The sequence below is a fragment of the Camellia sinensis genome, chromosome 3 (assembly GCF_055761805.1).
Source record: "Camellia sinensis isolate YWXY chromosome 3, ASM5576180v1, whole genome shotgun sequence".
NCBI classification, from domain to species: domain Eukaryota; kingdom Viridiplantae; phylum Streptophyta; class Magnoliopsida; order Ericales; family Theaceae; genus Camellia; species Camellia sinensis.
Genome location: NC_138963.1, coordinates 41,945,091 through 41,970,293, shown reverse-complemented (window position 1 = coordinate 41,970,293; position 25,203 = coordinate 41,945,091). Strand labels below are relative to the sequence as shown.

Genomic DNA, 25,203 nt, shown 5'->3' with positions numbered 1-25,203 from the left:
GTGAGAGAAAAAGTGAAATGATTATGAGTTTGATGTGATATTTTGTCTTATTAGCTATTTTAGCCTATTTTGTCTTTTTGTGATTTTTAGCCTAAAGTAGGCTATTTTTTTTCTTCCCAAACACCCCCTAAATCTTATACATAACATGGAAAACAAAAGTGTCTTTGTTGGATGATAAAGAAATTTATTTTCTTAATGGATGATATTATTGAAGTTCTTGATCAGCCAATTTGAAATTATTATTTTTTTGATATAATCAATTTGAAATGTGAAATTATTAAAAGGCCAAGATGGAGAATTTGGTTGGGGTGGGGTTGAGTTTACAAGTCTGCTATTTTAAATTTCAGCTAGGTAAGTTCAAGTAGAGATGTCAGAATTTTGATTGAGGGAGTTTAGATATATTAAGCCTCCATTTGGGAAGTGGATTGATTTTTTGGCTTTTTAATTTTTTTGACTATTTTAGTCTGAGCTAAAAATCTTGGTTTGGGAAGAGTTTTTTTGGCTTTTTGACTTTTTTTGTGAGAGAAGAGTGTAATGATTATGAGTTTGATGTGATGTTTTGTTTTTTGTGACTAAAATAGCCTATTTTGTCTTTTGTGGCTAAAATAGCCAAAAAAATCCAAAAAAACCCTTTCCAAACGGACCCTAAAACAAATTATTTAGGCTAGTTTAGAATACAACAACGTTCAATACGGTAAACATATATATATACTAAAATCATACATAACACTACAATAAAATCATCTTAGTCTATATGTTACATAGACTTAAATATAGTTATATATTGGCGTGAATGGATTAAGGATTTTCACCTTGAGGGGTATATAATTCCCAATCAAGAAAATTTATATATATATATACATATATATATATTTTTTTTAATATCACATCAATTTCTACCATCACAAAAATTTAATAATACTTTAACAACCTTTATCAATATATTTGAGTGTAAGAAAATGAGCATACAATTGAAGATATTCTATTGTATGCGTTAACATAAAAGGAATAAAAAAAATTATTGTTATATATTTCTATTTACTAAAGTTAGTTATTTAAAATTGTGCACAACACTTTTTCATGATATAGAAAACATCTATGATAGTGTCACTCCTCAAACTTCTAATCTCAATGGATTAAACTTAAAGGCGAGATTAAATCAAAGAAAGGCGAGATTGTTAAGTTAATTAAAGTGAAAACTATTTTTTGTGTTAAATCTTTGAATTTAATTTTAAATACAAGAATAAAAGCAACTTGTGATTACACATATATATACAAAACTTTGTTTGAGGTGTGATTTTCATTTTTTTTTTTTCAAATTTGGCCTAACCGGTCATCCCACCGAATGTCCCACTAGACGTCCCACCAGTCGTCCGGTCAGTTGACCGGAAGAGTGCAAATTTTTTTTTTTTTTTTTTTGCAGTTGACATATGTTAATTTTTATATATTTGAAAAAAATATTTTCCGAATTTTTAAATTTTTTTATGTGCTTTAATAGAATTTTGAGTTGTATGTTTGGTTATGAGTTGTAAATTTGTGTATCAAATATCATATGTCACATCAAAAATTTTCCACTCAATTCAAAACTCTTTTCAAAACTCTTTCACCAAACAATTTTTTCACACTCAAATCATAATTCCAAAATTTATAAACTCAAAATACAACTCATACTCTCAAATCATATTTACAAAACTCTACCAAACGCAACCTAAAGGTCTCATAGTTTTTAAAGGAAAATTTGGATAAATTACACTGACACCCTTAAGGTTTTATTTAAGATAGATTCCTTCTCACATTTAAAAAATTATATTTTTCCTTTGTCAGATTAAAATGATATATTTATTCCTAACATTTATACATATAAAAAAATAAAATAATAAAAATATTTTATTCATGTCATTTTAAGAGAAATAATAATCATATTTTTTTGGTTTATCTCACACAAAAATTTAATTTTTTTATTTTTTGTGTTCTTTTTATTTTTATTAATTTTTTTAATATTTTAATCAATTTTTTTATTTTTTATTTTTTAGATACACCTAATCTAGATATATTTAAGAAGTATAATATTTTTTGATTTTTTTTTAAATTCAAAAAAAATAAAAATTTATATAAAAATTCGATACATTATCTTATTTTATTGTATTCAATGATTTTTTTTTAAAAAAATTTAATACAAATTTTATAATTTTTAAGTGTATCTAAATTAAATTGATATAATCTAGATATAATGGTGGAAATAAAAATGAAAAATTATATTCATATATTAAAAAAAAAACATAAAAGAGTTGTGATAATGATATTGTTGTAAATAAAAATCATGGTTATAGGTGTTTTGTTTTAAAGTGAAATGTCACAATTAAGTTATATCACTGTGTTTGAAGATTCTATATAAAATTTATATTTGTATATCATCACTTAATAAGAATATGTTTAGATAGAATTTAATAATAAAAAGTTATAGAATGTAATCATTTTATGACATGAAGAGGAAATGGTAGGAAAAACGAGAAAATGATCATTTAAAAATTTTAAGGCATGATATCAGTAATTTAAAGAATAATTTGTAATAAGATTACAAACATCAGAAAGGAGAATGTAATCTTTCAAATATGAAGGAGGAATCTGTATTACATAGTGTAATTTACCAAAAAAAAATTTTGAGAACATTTTCAAAATCTTAGATTAAAATATTTAAAAAAAAAAAAATTGGGAAGGAGCACGTGCTCCTATTAATCCCTCGGTGGATCTCCGAGTTATGTTTGGCTTTTAAATTTTTATTGAGAAATTTGTATTAAAAATAGAAAAGAAAAAAAATGGATGAAACAAAAATTAAAAATTTTCACAAGTCTTTTCCTTTTCTTTTACCTCAAAAAATTCCTTCACAATTTAAAATCCAAATATAATAGAGCTAGACGTAGGTCTTATTTAGCATTGGCAAATTTAATGCATTTTTTGACTTTAGAATTTGTTTGTTAAAGAGGATATGATCCAAATAGGTACATTTCATTCTAAGCAAAATGTTAGTAATTTTTGTTTTACTCACCAAGCTATTTTGTTATTTATCACACAAAAAAAAAAAAAAAAGTCAACGTTATTTTAATGTAAGTTGAAAAACAAAAAATTTAAGAAATAAGTTTATTTTTGAAAGACTTATTTATAAGTCCTTTTTCACCAATAAATCTCAAATTTTGATATGTTGAACTATTTAGTCATGTCTTTTATTTTATAGACTGAAAAGTCTCATTTCAATGTTAATTACGTGGAAGCCCATGAAATAAGTGCCTGAGTTATTTATATTAGGGAGTAAATGTGATTTTTTCTTGATGTTATAGTTACAAAAATATCCAAAATCCCAAACAAAACGGACGAGCTAGAATAGAAATTTCTGAGTTTCCACCCAATGCTACCATTCGGATTCTCATACTGTTTGATTACAATGTTAGATTTGGCAATATTAAACTAAGAATGTTGAATGCCAAAGTAACATTGTACCCCCCAAATGATCATATGCTATCACACCCCCAAGATCAATAAAATGACCTCACAAAAGAAAATCATACAACCATTAATAACATGAACAACATATGCCAGCATACCCATCCACATTAATTCCCCAAACAGCAAAACAACATTTAAAAAAAGAAACCCAAAGACACAACCACATCATCATGAAGTCTTGCCTTTAATTTTGCCAACATCAGAAAAGTTTACCAGCACTAGTAGTGTTATGCAAAAAATCTATATTCGAGATTCAGTGATTCGTAAAATGGTTGCAACCAACAGTAGATCAATATAGTATAACGCAGCCAATCTCAACATTACAACACCGAAAAATAATATGATGTTTCCATTGCAAATACAATAGAATAACAAAAAAAAAACAAACAAACAAACAAACAAACAACACATCATAAACCAACATCGGCAAGAAGTAAAAACTAACGTGGAAAAAAATCGCACAGCACATAAACCCTCACAAACCCAGTATCAAAAACTCAAAATCGAACAACCACATACACCTCTTCAGCAATCCACAATGATTCCTCCATCAATAATAAAACACCAAGCAGGCAACATCACTCATTCCCCAAGTCACTCCATGAAATTCCAAAAATATAGAAATGTTAGATCATACCTTACCCATACACACCTAACACCAGCACAAAATAGAAATAAAATCTCAAACAATGGGCAAACAAGTAAACTCCAATATCACTAAATCAAATCAATAAAATATACCAAAAATAAAAATGACTAATTGGTTTATAAAAAAAATATTTAGAACTAAATGGACTAACATTTTCCCATATGAGATTTATGAGTAATTTTTTCAATTTTTAAAAATATATTTGTCGTCCATTTTTGAAAATGATATACATTGAGACATTTGTAAAATAAATGATTTAGATCATCGAAACATAATCCGTGGTGGCTCCCATTACCTCTCAAGTTCTCTCATTTTGAAATGTATGAGAAGAACTCCACCCTTAAAGGAAACTCATCCATTTGTTATCTTCACAAAAAAACCTAAAAAAATTAACAAGATTATTGAAGAATATAATTACTTTTAATTTTAATTATTAAAAAGCTAAAAACATATAAATGAATTAAATAATAAGATCCTGCTAATGACAATCCTAAGAATAAATGAATTAAAAAATCAAAATATTTATACTTCCAATACACTTTTACAAATTTTTATGCATTTTTTAAATATATTTTTATACACATTTGCCCATGCTAAAAACAACCTTTTTTTTTCCTTCTAAATAATATGATATGTCCAAAAAAAAAAAAAAAAAAAAAGAGAGGAAAAATAACAAGATTATCAAATAATATAATTAATTTTAATTTTAATTATTAAAAAAGCTAAAAAATTTAAATGATTTATGATAGAGTAAAGCATCAATAAATCTTAAAATATGATCTTGTGAACTGTTTACTCCTATTTGTATTCTTATGAACCCAAAAGTCTTATTAAAGTGAAAATTATACGTTTAAGTTTAACTTTTTAGGGATAAAAGTGAGTTTTTTCAAATATGAAATTACACATTTGGACAATCTGCACTATAGAGGTTTTGGATTTTTCCTCTTTCTGAAACAAATCCCACATTATAAAGAAGAATGTAACACTCCAATATAATACTCCAATAGCATAATATCTCAATGTAACACACTAAAAAATTTCTTAGTGTATTTTTTTCCAAATGTAATAACATAACACACTAAACTTTTTCCAAACGTATAACACTCCAATGTAACACACTCTAATGTAACACACAAAAAACTTCTTAATATATTTTTTCCAAACGTAATACTCCAATCAATGTAATCCCAAATATAACACTCTAATGTAACACACACACAAAAAAAACTCGTTAGTGTACTTTTTCTAAACGTAACATTCCAATCAATATAATCCCAAACGAAACACTTCAATATAATACAAAAAAAAAAATCTTTAGTATACTTTTTTCAAACGTAACATTCCAATTAATGTAATACCAAACATAACACTCCAATGTAACACACAAAAATATTAAAAAATTTCTTGGTGTACTTTTTACAAGTGCAACACTCACACTTTGAAATTATACATTTGTTGAAAACTTACTATGAAATTTTTGTATTCCTTTTCAAATAGTTTAAAGAATCCCACATTTTTTTTTTTTGGAGTGTTACGATTGGAAAAAGTACATTAAGGAGTTTTTTTTGAATGTTATGTTGGAGTGTTACACTAAGCATTTAATTTTAATTTATTTTTTTGCAGTGTTGCATTTGAAAAAAGTATATTAAGGAGTTTTTTTGAAATCTTACATTGGAGTATTACACCAAAGAATTTTTTTTTTCAATGTTACATTTGGAAAAAAAAAGTATACTAACGAGTTTTTTTGAAGTCTTACATTTGAGTGTTACATTTAAAAAAATTATACTAAGGAGATTTTTTTTTTCTTTTTCTTTTTAGAGTGTTACATTTGAGTGTTATACTAAGGAGTTTTTTTTATGTGAGTGTTTTTTTTTAGTGTTACGTTTGAAAAAAATATACCAAGGAGTTTTTTTTGGAGTCTTACATTAGAATGTGACGTTTGAGTGTTACATTAGAGTGTTACAGTTTAAATTAAATGTTTGCTCAAAACTTACTGATGAGTTTTTATATTCCTTTTGACATGTTTGTAGAATCTCATATTTGAACTCATTTGTAATACTTTTGAAATGTTAGAAAATTTCACATTTCAAGTCATTCTAAATAAAAAAGATTATCATATAAAAATTAATCCAAAATTTGATTCACATAAATTGTGTATATTACCTTTCTAGCATAAAAGAGGGGAAAAAAAAAAAACAAAGAAGACATAATAGAAATAAGTGTGTAACCGTAAATCTAATTCAAAACAATATATTAAGGCCTCGTTTAGGAATAGGTTTTTTTAGTAACTTTTTGACTTTTTGGCTAAAATATGATGTAATGTTTGGGATGACTTTTTAATTTTTTTACAAAAAATATGTAAAAAGTAGAGAGAAAAGAGAATATTTGACTTTTTGGTATAAGTTGTTGACTTTTTGATTTTTTTTAGTGACATTTTGATTTTTTGACTAAAAAAGTCACTTGCCAAACGAGGCTTAAATCTCTTTTTCTAAAATTAATGTAATTAATTAGTCTATAGGAAAACTTTTGGGACTAAATAGATCACTATTCCTGAATATGAGATTTATAGATAAATTTTTCTTTATAATATGACATATTTTAGTCTTCACTAATTTATATTTATAATTAAGAATGAGTTTGTATGGTACAATATATTAAGTTAAAAATTAATAAATAAAAAATAGAAGTCATAAGCACTTGTCTTCCGTAAACAGAAATTATACTAAATATTTTAATGTAAACTTCCAAAATTAAAAAAAAAAATTATAATCAATTTAAATAAATTGCATTAAATAGTCCTAATGTTGAACTCAAAATGAAGTTACTTTTGTCAGATGTGCAGATGTGTAAGGCAATTGATGATCCAACGGCAGGGAATGACACATATAGGAAATTTTGCGAAGCAGTGACGGTCTTCTACAACTACACTGGAGATGCGGGCCCATGTTTTGATCTGGCCGACCGTTCTGATCCCCACGGTCTTGGTGGATGGGGCTGGCAGGTAACGTATTATTCCGTTTGAATAGAAAAAAAAAATGCATGAGACCGAGTGGGGGTGCGGGGTCTTTTTCAATGGCATAAAAAAATAGGTTTTTTTTTTTTTTTTTAGCCAATGACAGCTCTCATGTGGCACTGGGTCCCCAGCAGAGCCCATAGAAAAATTATTTGGGTAAATTATACTTTACTTTTCTAAAATTTTATCTATTTTTTATTTTGATCCTTTAAATTTAATTTTTTTCACTTTCACTCTTTATGTTTGTAATCTTTCTCGCTTTGGTCCTTTAAGTTTAATTTTTCTCACTTTGACCCTTCATATTTGCAATCATTTCCACTTTATCCTTAGACGAACTTTCATCCAAAAAACTAACATAATCTGCCACATCATTAACACATCAGCTCCATGTGTGATGTAAAAAATTCACAAAAGAAGCAAAAAATAAAAAATAGAAAACAAAAAAATTGAATTTTTTTTTAGTCTTTAGCATTTTTTTTTTCAAATTTATTCATAAACATTATTACATTATGGATGCATCGAGATCAAATGCAGCTAAAAAAATATAAACACATTTCACTAAAAAAAAAGTTTACTAAAAATGAAAAAATGAAAATATACTGACCCCAACGCCTATATTGTCAATTCTGAAATAAAAAATTTACTATCGTTTTTTTCATCTTTAATGAACTTTTTTTTTTTAGTTAAATTTGTTTTTATTTTTTTATCTGTATCTAATCTAGATGCATCTATAATGTAATAATGTTTCTGAATAAATTTTTTTAAAAAAATTCATTGAAGACTAAAAAAAATTTATTTTTTTATTTTTTTATTTTTGCATCTTCAGTAAATTTTTACATCACACATGGAGCTGATGTGTTAGTGATGAGACAAATTCTGTTACTTTTTTGGATGAAAGTTCGTCTAGGAGTAAAGTGAGAATGATTGCAAACATGAAGGGCTAAAGTGGGAAGAATTACAAATATAAAGGGTCAAAGTGGGAAAAATCAAACTTAAAGAGCCAAAGTGGGAAAAATTAAATTTAAAGAGCCAAAGTGGGAACGATTGCAAATATGAAGGACCAAAGTGGGAAGGATTGTAAACATAAAAGGTCAAAGTGGGAAAAATCAAACTCAAAGGGCCAAAGTGAGAAATGTATGAAACTTGAGGAGGGCAAAGTGTAATTTATCCAAATTATTTGGTGTCATGTGATGGCACTTTTCACAAATCATAAATTTTTATATCTTTTATATTTTTCAATCACTCAATATAAAATTGTAAAACTTACATTCTTTACCAATCACAACATCATTGGGACACTACTTGGCGGTGTCCCAGGGCCAACCAATAACTTCTCCGTGGTACAAGGCTTGTTTTGGAATGATTTATTTTTTATTATTATTTATTATAAAAAGACGTTCAAAAAGTAAAAATAAAATATAATCTAAATAAGGGGCCATTTGGGAAGTCAAAAAAAAAAATTAGTTTTTAACTTTTAACCCATTTTGAGTCAGATCACTTCTCATATTTTCTTTTATATACAAAAGGACAAACAACTCAAAAAAATCAGTTCCAAATCACCCCTAAGTTGGGTGTTTTGGGAAGTTGGTAAAAAGCTGACTTTTTGACTTTTTTAACTTATTTTGTCTTTTTGTGGATAAGTTATTGTAGACGTCCCCGAACGCCCCGGGAGGATGAGTCCCGTTCTGCTCGTATTGGGCTCACTACAGTTCGGACTCTCGAATTGTCACGGTTCTTAATTTGAACCAAAGAGTTCAAATCCGGCAAATCGTTTTGAGAAAAACAAATTTTTAGAAAAGAAGTGCCAAACATGGACTGCTTTGCCAGATACAGACTCGCCACCTAAATATTTTATTTTGGGGGAATTTAAGAAACCCTGACTCGTTTGCCTAAGGCCACGTGTCCGTCAACACCAAAGTTGCCTCGGCTCGGGAACTTGGGTACGATTGGGAAAGGTCATCTATGAGCACCCCCGATCAAAGATCGGCCTCTACTAACCATGATATCTTGTTTTGAAAGCATTATGTATTCTTATTCCGGTTATTAGCCTAGAATTACTATGTTATGCGCACAGCAAACAAGTATAGACCAAATCGCCTAAATTAGAATAAAGCATTGCATATCCATTTGTTTAAAAATGGTTTGAGATTTGCTACTCGCAAGTAGGCTAAAATACGGATTTCAATGAATTATTCCAATTCAAACAATCCAACCTTCACCCAAAGGCATTCAGGCAGTTATATCACATAAGCAGCTAACCTCATGGTAATCATGCTATTATGATAACACTGATACGCATGCGGTATGCTAAAGCATAAAAGCTTACCTAGTACTCCAAGCCAAAACAGAAACTAGTTAGCAATCATATGCATGATCCTAGTTCATGTTAAGATGGCTAATGCAACACATGCAGGATGCGGCTAGAATAGGTTCGGCTAATCTATGGATGGCATGTGAAATGCAACAACTAACACGTATTCAACTTGGAATTGAAATACAATGCAGTTAGTATGATGCGCCGAGCCCGGTGCATGCAAGACAAATGTATGGATGCACGCATGCATAGCATAAGGTATGCTAATTTAAATATGCCTTAATACTAACCATCAAAAGTAGGTAAGTAAAAGGGAGAAAGAAGTGAGGGTTAGAAGACATGCACACACGCACCCACACTTATTACAAATTCGCCCTCGCTTGGAGGGACCAAAAGAATATACAAATTAATTATTACAGACCACTTAATTAATTAACAAATTAACTAAACTATGGAAAGTAGTAAAGGCCTCGGGAAGAGGATCCAATGCGCGCGTGCTCGGGTTTGCTCGGAAATCTAACTCCATGCACAAGTTTGCCTCTGTTTTCCCTGCTCAGCTCCTCTGAAAATTGCACAAGTCCTAGGGAGCACTCTATGGACACTGTGGAACACCACCGGCTAAGATAGAACACCACCGGCCATGTCCGGATGGTCATCGACCATCTGTAAAGCTATCGGCCAACAATGGATGGCCGGTCGGCAGTATAGATGGCCGGCCGGCCAAAGCTTCCTGCAGAACCTGTTTTGATAGCAGCAGAGGGCAAAACATGGCATGGCAATGCATTTCAAGCAAATGTGTGCACCACCACATCCCTTGTCATGCTTGTGACTCAAAGAGGTATGGTGCTCGATTCTCGGACCACCAATCGCTTATTTCAATACGTGATGGCCCAAAAGTCAAGTGTACAACTTCAATATCAAATGAAATGCACACACAAAACACATCAAAGGCCCCAACCTTTATCATGCTTAATCAAGAGGCAAGGGATGCATACACAATGTAATGCAACCTAAGCATGCAAGCAAGGCTAATGCAACATGATTATGCAATGCATTTAATATGCAATAGGCACACAACCTAAACATGTAAACAAATATGGCATACAACAACATGCGATGATGGACTTAAACTAACATGGATAGCTCGCAAGCATGCCAAAATCAGTGGCCATAATGATGCAAGTAAGGCAACAAAATACATGGAATGCATGCACAATGCATTAACCAAGCTTAAGGCACAAAAATGCAACTCTACCAAAGCATGGCAAGGAGGGAATATGGCATACAATGGTGCATGTTTCAGATCTGAAATGGCATGCCAAATGACTCCAAAATGACTCAAAAGCATGCAAACACTCATGTAATGCATTGTTAAGGACTCAAGCACTAAAGCTAGTGAAATGCAATGCACTATAAACATGCAAAGCGATGCTCGAATAATGAAACCAGCCCCAAACAGTCCTTATGCAGCCCAAAATAATGTTAAAACATGTATGAAATGTAGCCAAAATAAGCTAGCATGCTTGGCCAAAACAACATGCAACATAGGCTAGTAAGTATGGTTTACACTACACCTATATGAAGCATGTGAGAGCTCATCAAACCAGCTAAAAATAGTAACATGATATGTCAAAGAAGCCACAAAAACCCATGGAAACAAGGTCCATGCATGCAAGAAAGATGTGTTCCTTTGAAAGGCCAATAAGAGGGTTACTCTACACATGCAACAAGGACACTTAACATGGCAAAACCAGATCTGGAAATGACTTATGGGGGTCCTAAAACCCACTGAAAAATGCTGGAAATAAAGCTTGGAAGCTTGCAAATAAGAGCTCCTTTGTAAGGCCAAAAATGCAAGTAATCAAGACATTAAGGAGAGGGAATGGCCCTCTCCTTCTTAGGACCTCAAACCACCATCCTCACCACTGAAATCCCTCAAGATTTCAGTGGTGAGGAGGCCCAAACAAGGTGGTCCCGAAGCTCACCAAAAACACACAAAAATGAGGCCAAACAAGGCCTAAGAGGAGGTAAACGACCCCAAACACAAAAGTGACCTTAATGAAATATCTTAAACACAAAAAAACAAAACTTTTTTATGTTATACACAAAGCTCAAAACAGCAAGCAAGATAGGCTAAAAGTGTATGCAAAAACGGAGAATAAAAAGGGAAAAAGAGTTACCTTTGTAGCCAAAAGGGAACAGCAGCCTCTTGGTCCAAAAAAACAGTCCCTTAGCCTCTGAAAATGGCCTCCAAGCTCCTTAGGTTGATGATGGAGGTGTTGTGCTAGGAGGTGTAGTTCAAATGGCCAAGAACTAGACCCTTTTGCACCCTTTAACCCACACAAATGTAGAGAGAGAGGGAGATATATATATAGAGAGAGAGTGATATATATGATATATATCAGATTTTTCTAACCCTTGAAATGGGAGGAGAGTCCCTCTATTTATAGAGAAGATGAAGGCTTGAAGCTTTTAAGGGAAGCTAGGTAAAAGAGTCAAGGGGGTCAAGCTTCTCTTAGAAGCTTGGAGCAAAAGGGCCAAACTTCTTGGAGAAGCTAGGCAAAGAGGTCAAGCTTCTCTTAGAAGCTTGAGGAAAAGGTACAAAAGGTGCAAGCTTCTCTTGAAAGCTTAGAAGGGTTCAAGCTTCTTGGAGAAGCTTGGAGCAAAGGGTTCAAACGGTTCAAACTTTCCCAAGAAGCTAAAACTAAGGGTCCAAAAGGTTCAAGCTTCCCCAAGAAGCTATAGCCAAGGATTCAAAAGGTTCAACCTTCCTTAAGAAGCTAGAACCAAGGGTTCAAAGGGTTCAAGCTTCCTCAAGAAGCTATAACAGGGGTTTAAAAGGTTCAAACCCTCTCAAGAAAAGGGCTCGGCTAGAAAAAGTGGCCGATTGACCAAAATCAGTGGTCGGCCGACCAAACAGAGTGCCGACCGACCATCAATAGTGCCGACCGGCCATCACCAGTGGCCGATGGCAAGGAAACAAGGCCGGTGGCCTCAAGCCATGGCCGGTGAGGTGTGGGGATGGCCTACAAGCTATTTCTCACCCTCAGAAGCAAAACAATAAGTATTTGATGTAAAACCAAACACAAAACAAACAAGTCGAGAGGTCTTGAGGCAAGGCACGTAGCCGAAACCTCCGAGAACTCAAGACGAACACGAACAGAGATGATGTAACAACCCTCATACTGTTTACCGATTAATGACTGATTGAGTACTGACAAACAGTGATTACCGTTAAACTGAACTAATTATGACTGATAATTGGACTGGTTAAAGTATTGAACCGACTGACTGAAAACTGGAACTGAATTGACTGAGTATGTGTGTTAATTGGTATTCTATCTGTTTGATTGTTTCTTTGATCTATTCACGTGTTCTGTTTAAACTGCTAATTGAAGGCCTTATCGGCGGCCGAAGCCGGAACTGATTGATGTTTTGTGATCATCATAATTAATGTGATTTTATAGTATATTTATCTGAAAACTGATTAGGTGTGATTAAATTAGATTAAATCTTGATCAATTGCTTAAGTTGGCCTTATTTACCAAACTAGCCTTAAGTGCCCACTACCTCATACACCTTTGAACTCATTACACTTGAATCAAAAACCATCTCCTCAGCCATTTCCCTTCTCATTGCCGACTAGAGAGAGAGAGAGTAAGAGGAAAAGAGTGATCCAACTTGATTCATCTTTAGAATTGCTTGGAATTGGAGGAATTGAAAGCTTAAGTGCATAATTGAACCTCTAGACTTGCATTCAAGGAACCTAGGTAAGGATTTCATCTTCTCATTCTTGTGTTTGAACTAATTCTTGCATGGTCCATGTAGAGCTAAGTCATGTTTTAGTTCATGCATGTTGATATAGAGCATAATTCATGCTTGCATGTTTGAATTGTTAAGTTGAGAGTTGGTTTCATGGTAAAAGGGTGCATGCATGTCCATAACTTTGTATTGGTCCATGTTTTCAACTTGTTTTTGGATAAATTGGTTCACTAGAGCATGTTTTGAAGCTTTGAAATGATTTGAATTCATGCATGTTTGCATGTTCATCGTATTCTCTATATTGGTTTGAAATTGGGTTTGAATTAAACACCCTTGGGCTTTGGTTTCTCAAATCGAGCTTTGAACCATGTTATTCTATGTGTTTACAAGTGTTTTTCCTGAAATTAGCCCAAGAGGATCGGTTTTGATGCTTTTGAACTTGAGTTTGAGCTTGGAGGTGCAATCTGGGATTTTCAGATTTCGCACTCCCGCTCGAGCGGAGATAGAGACGCTCGAGCGTGGAATCCGAGCATCCAGCATCTCTCTGCATTGTTTTACAGTCCGCTCGAGCGGAGGATTGGGCGCTCGAGCGGAATCACGTGTCTCAAGCTCGAGCGGGCGTCGAGCGTCCGTCGAGCGGAGATTTCACCCATCCAGCACTTTTGACTGTTTTGCAGAACCCTCGAGCGGGTAATTCTACGCTCGAGCGGGTGCCTTTGTCTGCATGTCCGCTCGAGCGGAGTTACCTACGCTCGAGCGGGACTCTGTTTTCTGAAAAATCTAAAACTGCTTTTAAAAGTGCATCTTTGCATCCTCATCTCATTCTAGCCATTCTTAGACCTAGTTTAAGACATCTTGTTGAGGATATAGATGTAGAACACACCGAGGCAATTAGGGATTAAATTATGATATTTCCCAACTGTGTAGCTTAGTGTGTGTTTAACCTGTGAACTGTGTAGGATTGGCGACTGGGGAGACACGCTCTAGCATACCGTAGCCCGAACTCTGTGAGTAACAATTGTGTAAAGATATGTTCAACTGATTATCTTTGAATACTGAACTGAACTGTTTACTGAACTGGTATTACTGAATGAATGTATGTCCTTTATTTCTGAACTGTACTGTGACATCCTTAGCACCTACTGTTTACTGTTACTGTTACAGAGATCTCTGTCGGTTCCCTCGTGGAGCCACTACTGTTTACTGACTGATGGCCATCATTACTGTTCGGTCTTTTAAGACCTACTGTTACTGATATGCTAATGGATGTACCACATATGACTGTTTACTGTACTGAGCAACTGAAATACTGATTGAAATGAACTGTTTTCATTACTGTAAGGACATTCATTCTAAACCCCTTTATGCTTTATGTTATTCACTGGGCTTTAGCTCACTGCTCATATATATATGTAGGTATACAGGCACCGGATCAAATCTAGAGGCGTTAGGGTTTTCCAGTTTTGTCAAGCCAACCACCGTGCCTCACTGCGAGGTTCCGAGTTCGCCATGCTATGGCTTGGGGTGTCTTTTCCCCCGCTAGTCCCTGTTACTGTTTGTATTACTGTACTGCACTACTGTACTGTACTGTTATCAAGGGATTAGATCCCTGTACTGAATGTCTGTAAATGCTTGTATAGCCTGTACTGTTGTGATTATATGAATGCATGAAAAATCTTTTTGGCATACAGACTGTCACAGCTCATTGGGCATTGTTTATTTACTGTATTGGCTTCCGCCAGGCCCTGTATTCTGTTTTACTGGATTACTGTTCTGCAGGCCTTCGGTAATCTCGGATTACTGGCCGGTTACGGTGCTAAACCCATAGGGTCGGGTTTGGGTCGTGACAGATGATCATCGAGTGTTCAAACGATGATGTCCAAGTCTTGAGGACGGTCAAAAATGGGGTGTCTACAGTTATGTGAGAAGTGATGTGACCCAAAATTGGTAAAAAGCTGAAAGCTGACTTTTTACCAGCTTCCCAACCTGCTTATTCTTGGTGTTGCCAAAAGGGATGAACCCCACTTAAACTATCATAAGGCCTCGTTTGGAAATAGGCTAATTTAGTAATTTTTTGGCTATTTGGCTAAAATATGAGTTAAAAAAACTAGTATTTTTGGAATGATTTTTTGGCTTTTTACGAAAAGATGTACAAAAAGTAGAGAGAAAAAAGAATCTTTGACTTTTTGGTATGGGTTGTTGACTTTTTGACTTTTTTAATAACTTTTTGGCTAAACCGGCCTGTTGCCAAACGAGGCCTAAATTTATCCCGAATGGAAATATGTGGTCGATATTGAATTTATGTAATGTAGGGCCCATGTGTAATAAATTTGAGCCATAATATGATAATGGGCAAATTATACTAATAGTCCCTATAGTTTAGGGCTTGTGTCACTTTAGTCCATGACTTTTTAATCGTGACACATTTGATCATGAATTTTGAATCTTGTTCAAAATAAGAACAATTAATATACCATTGCTTAATTTCAAGGAAAAAATCGTCAATTTAATAAAATATAAACTAATTTGACAAAAATAAATGTCAAAAAGATATTTTAAAATTTTTCAAAATTATTTCTACCCACCAAAAATAAAATTATGTAAAAATGATAAAAATTAATAAAAATTACATGATTAATTTTTAAAAATTAATTTTACATGATCATCATCCAAATACATAATAAAAATTAATTTGGTAAAAAAAAAAGAAATAAATGTCTAAAAGATTTATCAATTTTATACAATTTTATCTTTAGTAAGTAGAAATAATTTTTAAAAATTCAAAAATAATTTTTTAACATTTATTTTTGTCAAATTAATTTATATTTTATCAAATTGATGATTTTGCCCTTGAAAAATCCAATAGCATATTCAATTGTCCTTATTTGTAACAAGATTCAAAATTCAGGGTCAAATGTGTCACAATTGAAAAGTCAGGGATCAAAATGACACAAGTTCCAAACTATAGGGACCGTTAGTGTAATTCACCCTATGATAATTCTTGATACTTTCTGAGTAATTAAGTTTGACTTTATAGTATTATTGATTCCCTTTGGATAAATTATACTTTGATCCTTTCATGTTGACCACTTTCTCACTTTTTGGCCCTTAAAATTTATTTTTTCCCTCTTTTCAGCCTTTCATATTTCAAATTTTTCCTAATTTACTCTTTAAAGTAACTTATGTTAAAATGAGACAAAAAATACATTGACAGTGATGTGACATAAAAACATTTTATTATATATAACTTACACATCTGACACAAACTCAAGTCCCAATATAATAACATATGTTTTATGTTATGTAATGGTTATTGTGACATTTTCTGTCTAATTTTGTACAAAAGTTAGCTTTAAGAGTAAAGTGAGAAAAACTTGAAACATGATGGGTTAAAGTAAGAAAAAAAAATTTAGGGATCAAAGTGAGAAATTAACCAAATATAAAGAGGGTAAAGTGTAATTTACCATATTCCCTTCCCGGTTGCATTTATTTGAAGATAAAGTATGGTAGTTGTAAACGGTTCAGCACGTCTATTTTGAGAAATAAGTTAAAAGTTGTTATTTTAATTTTTTTTTCATTTTTTTTAAAAAAAACGTTCAAAAAAAAAAATAAAGAGGTAAGTTTAACCAACTTTCCAAAATAGAATTCACGCAAAACTTTCCAAAAATATAATAGTCAGTGTGTTGAGGGTAGTTTAACGCCAAATCGATTCTTTTAGTTTTGATAATTGAGAAATTAATATAAACCGTATATTATGGTTCGATTTTATTGATTTTGTTAAATTGATGTAGAAGAGATATTTACTTGAATTTTTAAAAAAGTTCTATAAAAGTTTGTAGAATTTTTTATTAAAAATAAATGAAGAAAATGTGCGAAAATTGTTCTATAAATGTTTATTTTCTTAATTTTTTATCACAAATGTATATTATATTAGTAATTTATCATATAATGGTCAAAGAATCAAAATTCAAAAGTATTTAAATATAATAAATATAATATTTGGGTGGTTCGGTTTTATCAGTATAAAAATTTTCACAACAAAAACAGATAGTATATTATGAAAAGTAGACCGAAAATTGAAATTTTGTGAGCCAGTTTGATCGGTTGGTTCAGTTTCATCGATTTTTCTTACGCTCTTACAAAAATTGTTTTTCTAATTTTTTTTATATTTAATAATTTTTTTAAAATTATTTTGATTTGTTTTGCTTTTTATATTTATTTTGTGTAGATGAATTTAAAATAAAAAAAAATTGAAGAAATATATATAAAAAATTACTGTAACCAAAAAAGCAAAAGAAAAAAGAGTCAAAATAGTTGACTTATTTTTTTATTTTAACTTTTTTAATTTGTCTAGTTGTGTAGAATTTAAAAGTGTCAATTTTATTGAAATTTTATTTTTTTAATTTTTTTATATTAAATATGAAAAAAAGATGACAAGAAAATTACTAAGGTCAAGTTTGGCTATCCGAAATAAGTACACACTTTTTATCTTTTTATCTTTTTTTCATCACATCATCTCTCTATTTTTTTGCACATCTTTTCATAAAAAGACAAAAAATACACTTATTTAGGTCATCCCAAACAACTCCTAAAAAACCAAGCACTAATACCTACTCAACAGTTTTCAGGCAAATAAATACGGTGCCCCAAATTCACTCTATTGGCTAGTGGGCCTCATTGATTTTTTTTGTTGGATTGTAGGAGATAACAAGATGTGCCAAATTATAAATGCTTTAGAATAATAATCTAACCATAAAATAATTTTTCTTTTCGTTGCCCTTTCAAGAGAAAAGTTAAGTGTATATAAACAGTGCACAGAAATAGTCACAGAGAAGTCTATATTTTAAAGTTAATCTAACCATTTTTGTATTTGTAACAAAGCTCCCTTTTCAATTCTATGCTTTCTCTAGGGATAAAAAATTCAAACACATAAATATATTATAAAAAGTATTATGTGATTTAAATTCAACTCTTATATCGCAGAGTTTACACTTAAAATAAGTCTAACTCGCATATTAATTTTGTTGATATTTTTTAATATTTGAATTTTTAATCTCCACTGTGTAAGGTTTTAGTTTGTAGTGAATCATCAGCTGGATACACCAATGAATGACTGAAATTTAGAGATAATGGCTAAGTAAAAATTATGAAAGGAAACGCTACTTCTATTCATGGATGAAAGGTGGACACAAGTTATGAAATTTTGTTTAATCCCTGTCAAAAGGGATTGGGGACTCTACCAAACATGGCCTTAGAGCGGACTGTCATGCACTAGTTGTGCGTCCTATCCTATTTTCACCAACTAAAAATATTTTTTTTTTTTGCGAAAATTACTAAAAAAAATCTCAAATTTGACTCTTATAACAAAATAAATCACAAAATTTTAATTTTGTTAAATTAAAACTCTAAACTTTTATTTATATTCAATCTAAACTATCTGCTTATTTTTGTTCAGTAAAACTAACAAATAGTAATTAAACTCATAAAATATATAAAATATCATTTTCTGTTAAAGTTTAATCATTAAAATATATATATATATATATATATATATATATATATATATATTTTAATTTTACTTAACAAAAAATCGACATATGATTGAGATTGAAAACAAATTAAAATATTAAGATTTAAATTGATAAAATTAAAAATTTAAGATTTATTTTATTGCAATGGTTAAATGTTTTTTTCAAAAATAAAAATTGACAATTTTTCTAAAATCATATGTAATATTATTGCTGTATATCTCCTTATTGGAGTTTGAGATCCAATTGATTGATTAAAAGAGTTTGATTTTATTTGAGTATAATATATTTTATATATTATATCTGACTTTTAGAATCCTAATAGGTATTTAATAGTGAATTTGATAGAATTTTTATATCAAAGCTCAAGACTTAACCTCATATATATATATATATATATATATATATATATATATATATATATATTTTGTTTATTCTTCACAAAGTACTGGATGGCTGCTTCAAAATTTTTCACCTTTTCCGAAGTACTGTGCGGCTGGTTTGTGTGTATGCGCTAGGTTAATTTCGGCAGCGTATGGATTGATTTGATTCGTTATTTTTTAGTCTTTTTTAACTCTGGTTTTGAAAAAAAAATTTCATCTATTTAGTGAGATCTTTTCTTTTATTTATTTGTAATTATTTAGAATTTACTTAAGGGTGGTTTTGTGAGACCATTCGTGTCTCGTTTGTAATCGTTTGAAAACTTTTTGGTTAATAGTGGAATCGGATTTCGATTCTGTGGACGTACTTCATATTGAGGGAACCACGTAAAAATTCTTGTGTTGCTTTTGATTTAATTTTTTCACATTAATTTTTATTCCCATTGATTGATTTACTTGTGGGGAATCATAGATTTTCCCTAACAACTGGTATTAGATCTTACGATTTATTTGGGTCTATTTATTTGTATAAATCAATGGAGGGGAATGTGGGTCGCATATCTAGCTTCAATGGAAGCAATTGGGTAACTTGGAAAACAAAAATGGAGGACCTATTATTTTTTAAAGATTTGTATGGGCCTATTGAGGATGATAGTGGCAAACCTGAGGGTATGCAAGATGATGAATGAAAGAGGCTTAATCGAAAAGCCGTTGGTGTTATCCGTCAATGGATTGATGACAGTGTGTTTCATCATGTTGTTACTGAAACTTCAGCACATGATTTATAGAAAAAAATTAGAAGGCCTTTATGATAGGAAATTAGTCACAAATAAAGTTTTTCTATTTCGTAAGTTGGTTAATTTAAAATATAAAAAGGGTAGCCCTATTCCGAAACATCTGAATGAAATAAAGAGTATTGTTAACCAACTTGCTTCTATGAAAATTATTTTTGATGATGAGTTGCAGGTTTTGATGCTACTTAGTTCTTTACCCGAAAATTAGGAGACTTTGGTTGTGACCGTTAGTAATTCGGCACCTAATGGAGTTGTCACAATGAACCAAGTCACTAGTAGCTTGTTGAATGAAGAAATTAGAAGAAAATCAGGGGGTTCTTCTCATTCAGAAGCATTTGTTGTGAGAGGCCGAAGTAAAACAAGGGGGAGGAGTAAGACTCCTCATGGTCGTGATCAAAGCCGTGACAAATCAAAAGATGGTTCTTTTTCAAAGAAAGACATTGAGTGCTATTATTTCCATGAGAAATGGCACATGAAGCGGGAATGTCGAAAGCTCAAGAATAAGGAGAAAAGGCATAACAAAAGTGTGGATAAGATGCAAAAGACACAACGGCTGTTACTACTGATGATCTCATGGTCGTTTGTAAAGATGATTGTATCAATTTTGTGGGCCAAGAGAGCAATTGGATGAGTGATTTCGGTGCTTCTTTTCATGTGACTTCTCGAGATGATTTTTTCACTACCTACATCAAAGGAGATTATGGTTCTATTCGAATGGGTAATGAAGGTTTGTCCAAGATTATCAGCATGGGTGATGTTTGCTTGGAAATAAATTTGGGCTGCAAGTTATTGCTTAAAGATATGAGGCATGTTCTCGACATTCGCCTCAATTTGATCTCTATTGGGAAGCTAGATGATGAAGGCTTCAACAACAAATTTGGTGATGGAATATGGAAGCTCACAAAGGGTTCTTTGGTGGTTGCTAAGTGTAAGAAGACTCACACACTTTATTCGATGCAAGGAAAAATTTGTAAAAGTGTTGTCAATGCACTTGAAAATGATACTTCTATCGAATTGTGGCACAAGCGGCTAAGGCATATGAGTAAAAAGGGGCTACAAGTTTTGTTCAAGAAAGGGCTTATACTCGATTTGAAAGGTACACATCTTAAAACTTGTGTTCCTTGTTTGGCAGGTAAACAACATAGAGTTTCTTTTCAGAAAAATGTTGCTTCTAGAAAAGAAAATGTTTTGGAGTTGATTCAATCAGATGTTTGTGATTCTTTGAAAGTTAGAACACATAGTGGTGCACTTTATTTTGTTACTTTCATTGATGATTATTCAAGGAAAGTTTGGACTTTTCTACTAAAAACTAAAGATCAAGTTCTAGAAGTATTTAAGCATTTTCAAGCCATGGTTGAAAGAAAAACAGGGTAGAAATTGAAGTGCATCCGATCAGACAATGGTGGTGAATACATTAGGCCATTTGATAAGTATTGTCGCAGCCAAGGCATTCGGTACCAAAAGACAGTTAAGAAGACTCCTCAACAAAATGACGTTGCCGAGAGGATGAACCGCACTATTGTGGAAAGAACAAGGTGCTTGCTTTCACAAGTTAAATTACCAAGATCTTTTTGGGGTAAGGCAGTGAGGACAGCGGTTGATGTGATCAATTTGTTTCCTTCCTATCCTTTGAATGGTGATGTTCCAGAAAGTGTTTGGACCGGTAATGATGTGTCTTATGAGCACTTAAGAATGTTTGGTTGCCGAGCTTTTGTTCACATTTCAAAGGATGAGAGGTCCAAGCTTGATAGCAAGTCAAGACACTGCATTTTCCTTGGCTATGGGCGTGATGAGTTTGGTTATAGATTGTGGGATCCGGTCGACAAGAAAGTTATTCAAAGCTGTGATGTTGTGTTTTTTGAAGACCAAACAATTGAAGACTTTGGCAAAGGTGATTAACCGGAGCCAAAAAGTAGTGATCTCATTGACATGGATCCATCTCCTTCATCTTCGGTGGATGATAAAAATGAGGGAGATGTGCAACCACCTATTGAAGATGCAGATGATGATACTAATCCTAATGAACTTGAGCTAGAAATTGAGAAAGAGCATTCAACTCAAGAACCACCACCACAACTTGAGTTGAGGAAATCTACAAGGGATCGACAACCTTCGAGAAAGTGTCTTCCTAATGAGTTTGTGTTGATTTCTGATCAAAGGGAGCCTGAGAGCTACCAAGAAGCAATTAAACATGAAAAGAAAGGTGATTGGAAAAAGGCCATGGAAGAGGAGAAAAATTTCTTACTTGAAAATCACACCTATAATTTAGTGAAGTTGCCTAAAGGGAGGAAAATTTTGAAAAATAAGTGGGTCTTCAAATTGAAGAATGATGGCAAGAATCTGAGGTACAAGGCACGTCTTATTGTGAAAGATTTTGGGCAAAAGAAAGGTATTGATTTTGATGAAATTTTCTCGCTAACTGTGAAGATGTCTTCTATTCGGGTTGCACTTGGCATGGCTACAAGTATGAACCTTGAAGTTGAACAACTTGATGTGAAAACCGCATTTCTTCATGGTGATCTTGAAGAAGAAATTTACATGGAATAACCGGAAGGTTTTTTGGAAAAGGGAAAGAGGAATTTGTTTGCAAATTGAAGAAAAGTTTGTATGGTCTCAAACAAGCTTCGCGGCAATGGTACAAAAAATTTGACTCTTTTATGATGAATAATGGTTTTTCTAAAACCACTTCGGACCATTGTGTGTTTGTGAAAAATTTTCCGGATGATAAATTTATTATTCTTTTACTTTATGTTGATGACATGTTAATTGTGGGTCAAGATTTTACCATGATTAACAAGTTGAAGTTAGAGTTGAGTAAATCTTTTGATATGAAAGATTTGGGACCGGAAAAACAAATACTTTGTATGAAAATTGTTCGTGATCGCAAAAAGGGACTGATTTTGTTGTCTCAAGAAAGTTATATTGAGAAAGTTCTTAAGAGGTTCAACATGAATAAAGCAAAGCCGGTTGTTTTTCCACTTGCGGGTCACTTCAAGCTTAGTTCGAATCAATGTCCTACAAGTGACAAAGACAAAGAAGTGATGTTGAAAGTTCCTTATGTTTCAGCAGTTGGTTCTTTGATGTACGCCATGGTTTGTACAAGGCTGGATATTGCTCATGCCGTTGGTGTGGTGAGTCAGTTTCTCTCTAATTCAGGTAAAGAACATTAGGCAGCGGTAAAATGGATTCTAAGATATCTTCGAGAGATTTCGAAGGTGTGTTTGTGTTTTGGGGATGGTAAGCCGATGCTTGATGGGTTCACGGATTCTGACATGGCCGGTGATGTTGATTCTAGGAAATCTACTTCGGGGTATCTGATGACTTTTGCAGGGGGAGCTGTGACATGGCAATCTAAATTACAAAAATGTATTGCTCTCCCAACTACCGAAACTAAATTTATTGTCATTACGGAAGCTTGCAAAGAAGAGTTATGGTTGAAGAAATTTTTGCAAGAGTTGGGTTTGAAGCAAGAAAAGTATGTGCTTTATTGCGCTAGTCAAAGTGCTATTCACTTGAGTAAAAATTCTACTTTTCATTCAAGATTGAAACACATTAATGTAAGGTATCATTGGATTCGTGATGTGTTAGATTCGAAATTGTTGCAACTCGAAAAGGTTCACACAGATGATAATATTTCGGATATGTTGACAAAGACTTTGTCGAGGGACAAACATTTGAAGTGTCGAACTTTGGCGGGTATGGTTGATATCTTCACCTAAGTTGATAGGGGGAGAATTGTTGCGGTATATCTCCTTATTGGAGTTTGAGACCCAATTGGTTTATTAAAAGAGTTTGGTTTGATTTGGGTATAATATATTTTATATATTATGTCTGACTTTTGGAATCCTAATAGGTATTTGATAGTCAATTTAATAACAGTTAGGGTTTTTATATCAAAGCTCAAGACTTAACCCCATATACATATATATATTGTTTACTCTTCACAAAGTATTGGACGGCTGCTTCAAAATTTTCCACCTTTTCCGAAGTACTGTGCGGCTAGATTGTGTGTGTACGCGCTGGGTTAATTTCGGCAGCGTGTGGCTTGATTTGGTTCGTTTTTTCTGAGTCTTCTTCAATTCGAAAATTTTTGTTCATCTATTTGGTGAGGTCGTTTCTCTTATTTATTTGTGATTATTTGAAATTCATCTAAGGGTGATTTTGTGAGACCATTCGTGTCTTGTTTGTAATCGTTTGGAAACTTTTTAGTTGATAGTGGAATCGGATTTCGATCCCATAGACGTACCTCACATTGAGAGAATTACGTAAAAATTCTTGTGTTGTTTTTTATTTAATTTTTCTACATTACTTTTTATTTTCATTGATTGATTTACTTGTAGAGAATGATAAATTTTTCCTAACAAATACTAGAGAAGATATTTAGATAAGTATTAAGTGGTTGTGAAAATTATTGCAGGCTTGTACAGAAATGATAACGCCAATTGATGGTAGCAATGAAGAGAGTATATTTCCAGCCTCAACATGGAACTACACTGATGTACTCAGATACTGTCACGAAACTTTCAACATTGAGCCTAGGCGCACTTGGATTACTACTGAGTTTGGTGGCCATGTCAGTTTCTCTAACTCATGCATATATATATATATATATATATTAACGGTTGACACATGTGTGTAATTTAAATAAGTTATAATAAAATAAAATAATTTTTGTATATTGTATGTCATTTAAGTGAAAAGTTTTTTTTTTTTTTAGTAGACTTAAGGTTCAAGGTTTGAGAGGAACATGTGGCATAAAGAAAAATAAGTAAAAGTTTAGACATCAAGTCATGCTTTTACTTAATATAATAATATAAATATAAAATATTTTTTCAATTCTACTATATACACAATTTTATTTATTTATTTTTAACAAAATTAATCACAGAAGAGACACAGAATAAAGCCCACAAAGATGAGCCCACCTTTTGTGATTGGTTTCTGTTAAAAAAATTTGTACAAAAAAAGTCTGTGAACTTATCTTTTCTCTATATGCCACTACATTGTACTATGGTTGGTTTGGGAAGTTGGTTGACTTTTTGATTTTTTAATTTTTTTAGTTATTTTAGTCTGGGTTAAAAAGCTTGATTTGGGAAATGCTTTTTGATTTTTTGACTTTTTTGATTTTTTTGTTAGATAATAGTATAATGATTATGGGTTGGATGTGATGTTTTGTTGGTTGTGATTAAAATAACTTATTTTATCTTTTGTGATTAAAATAGCAAAAAAAACCTACAAACCTTCTTCCCAAACGGTGCCCAT

At 32.1% G+C, this 25,203-nt stretch overlaps 1 pseudogene; it reads left to right on the top strand.

Moving 5' to 3' along the window:
• The window catches only part of LOC114256077 (uncharacterized), a 42,733-nt pseudogene that overhangs the window by 4,975 nt on the left and 12,555 nt on the right, over positions 1–25,203 (top strand).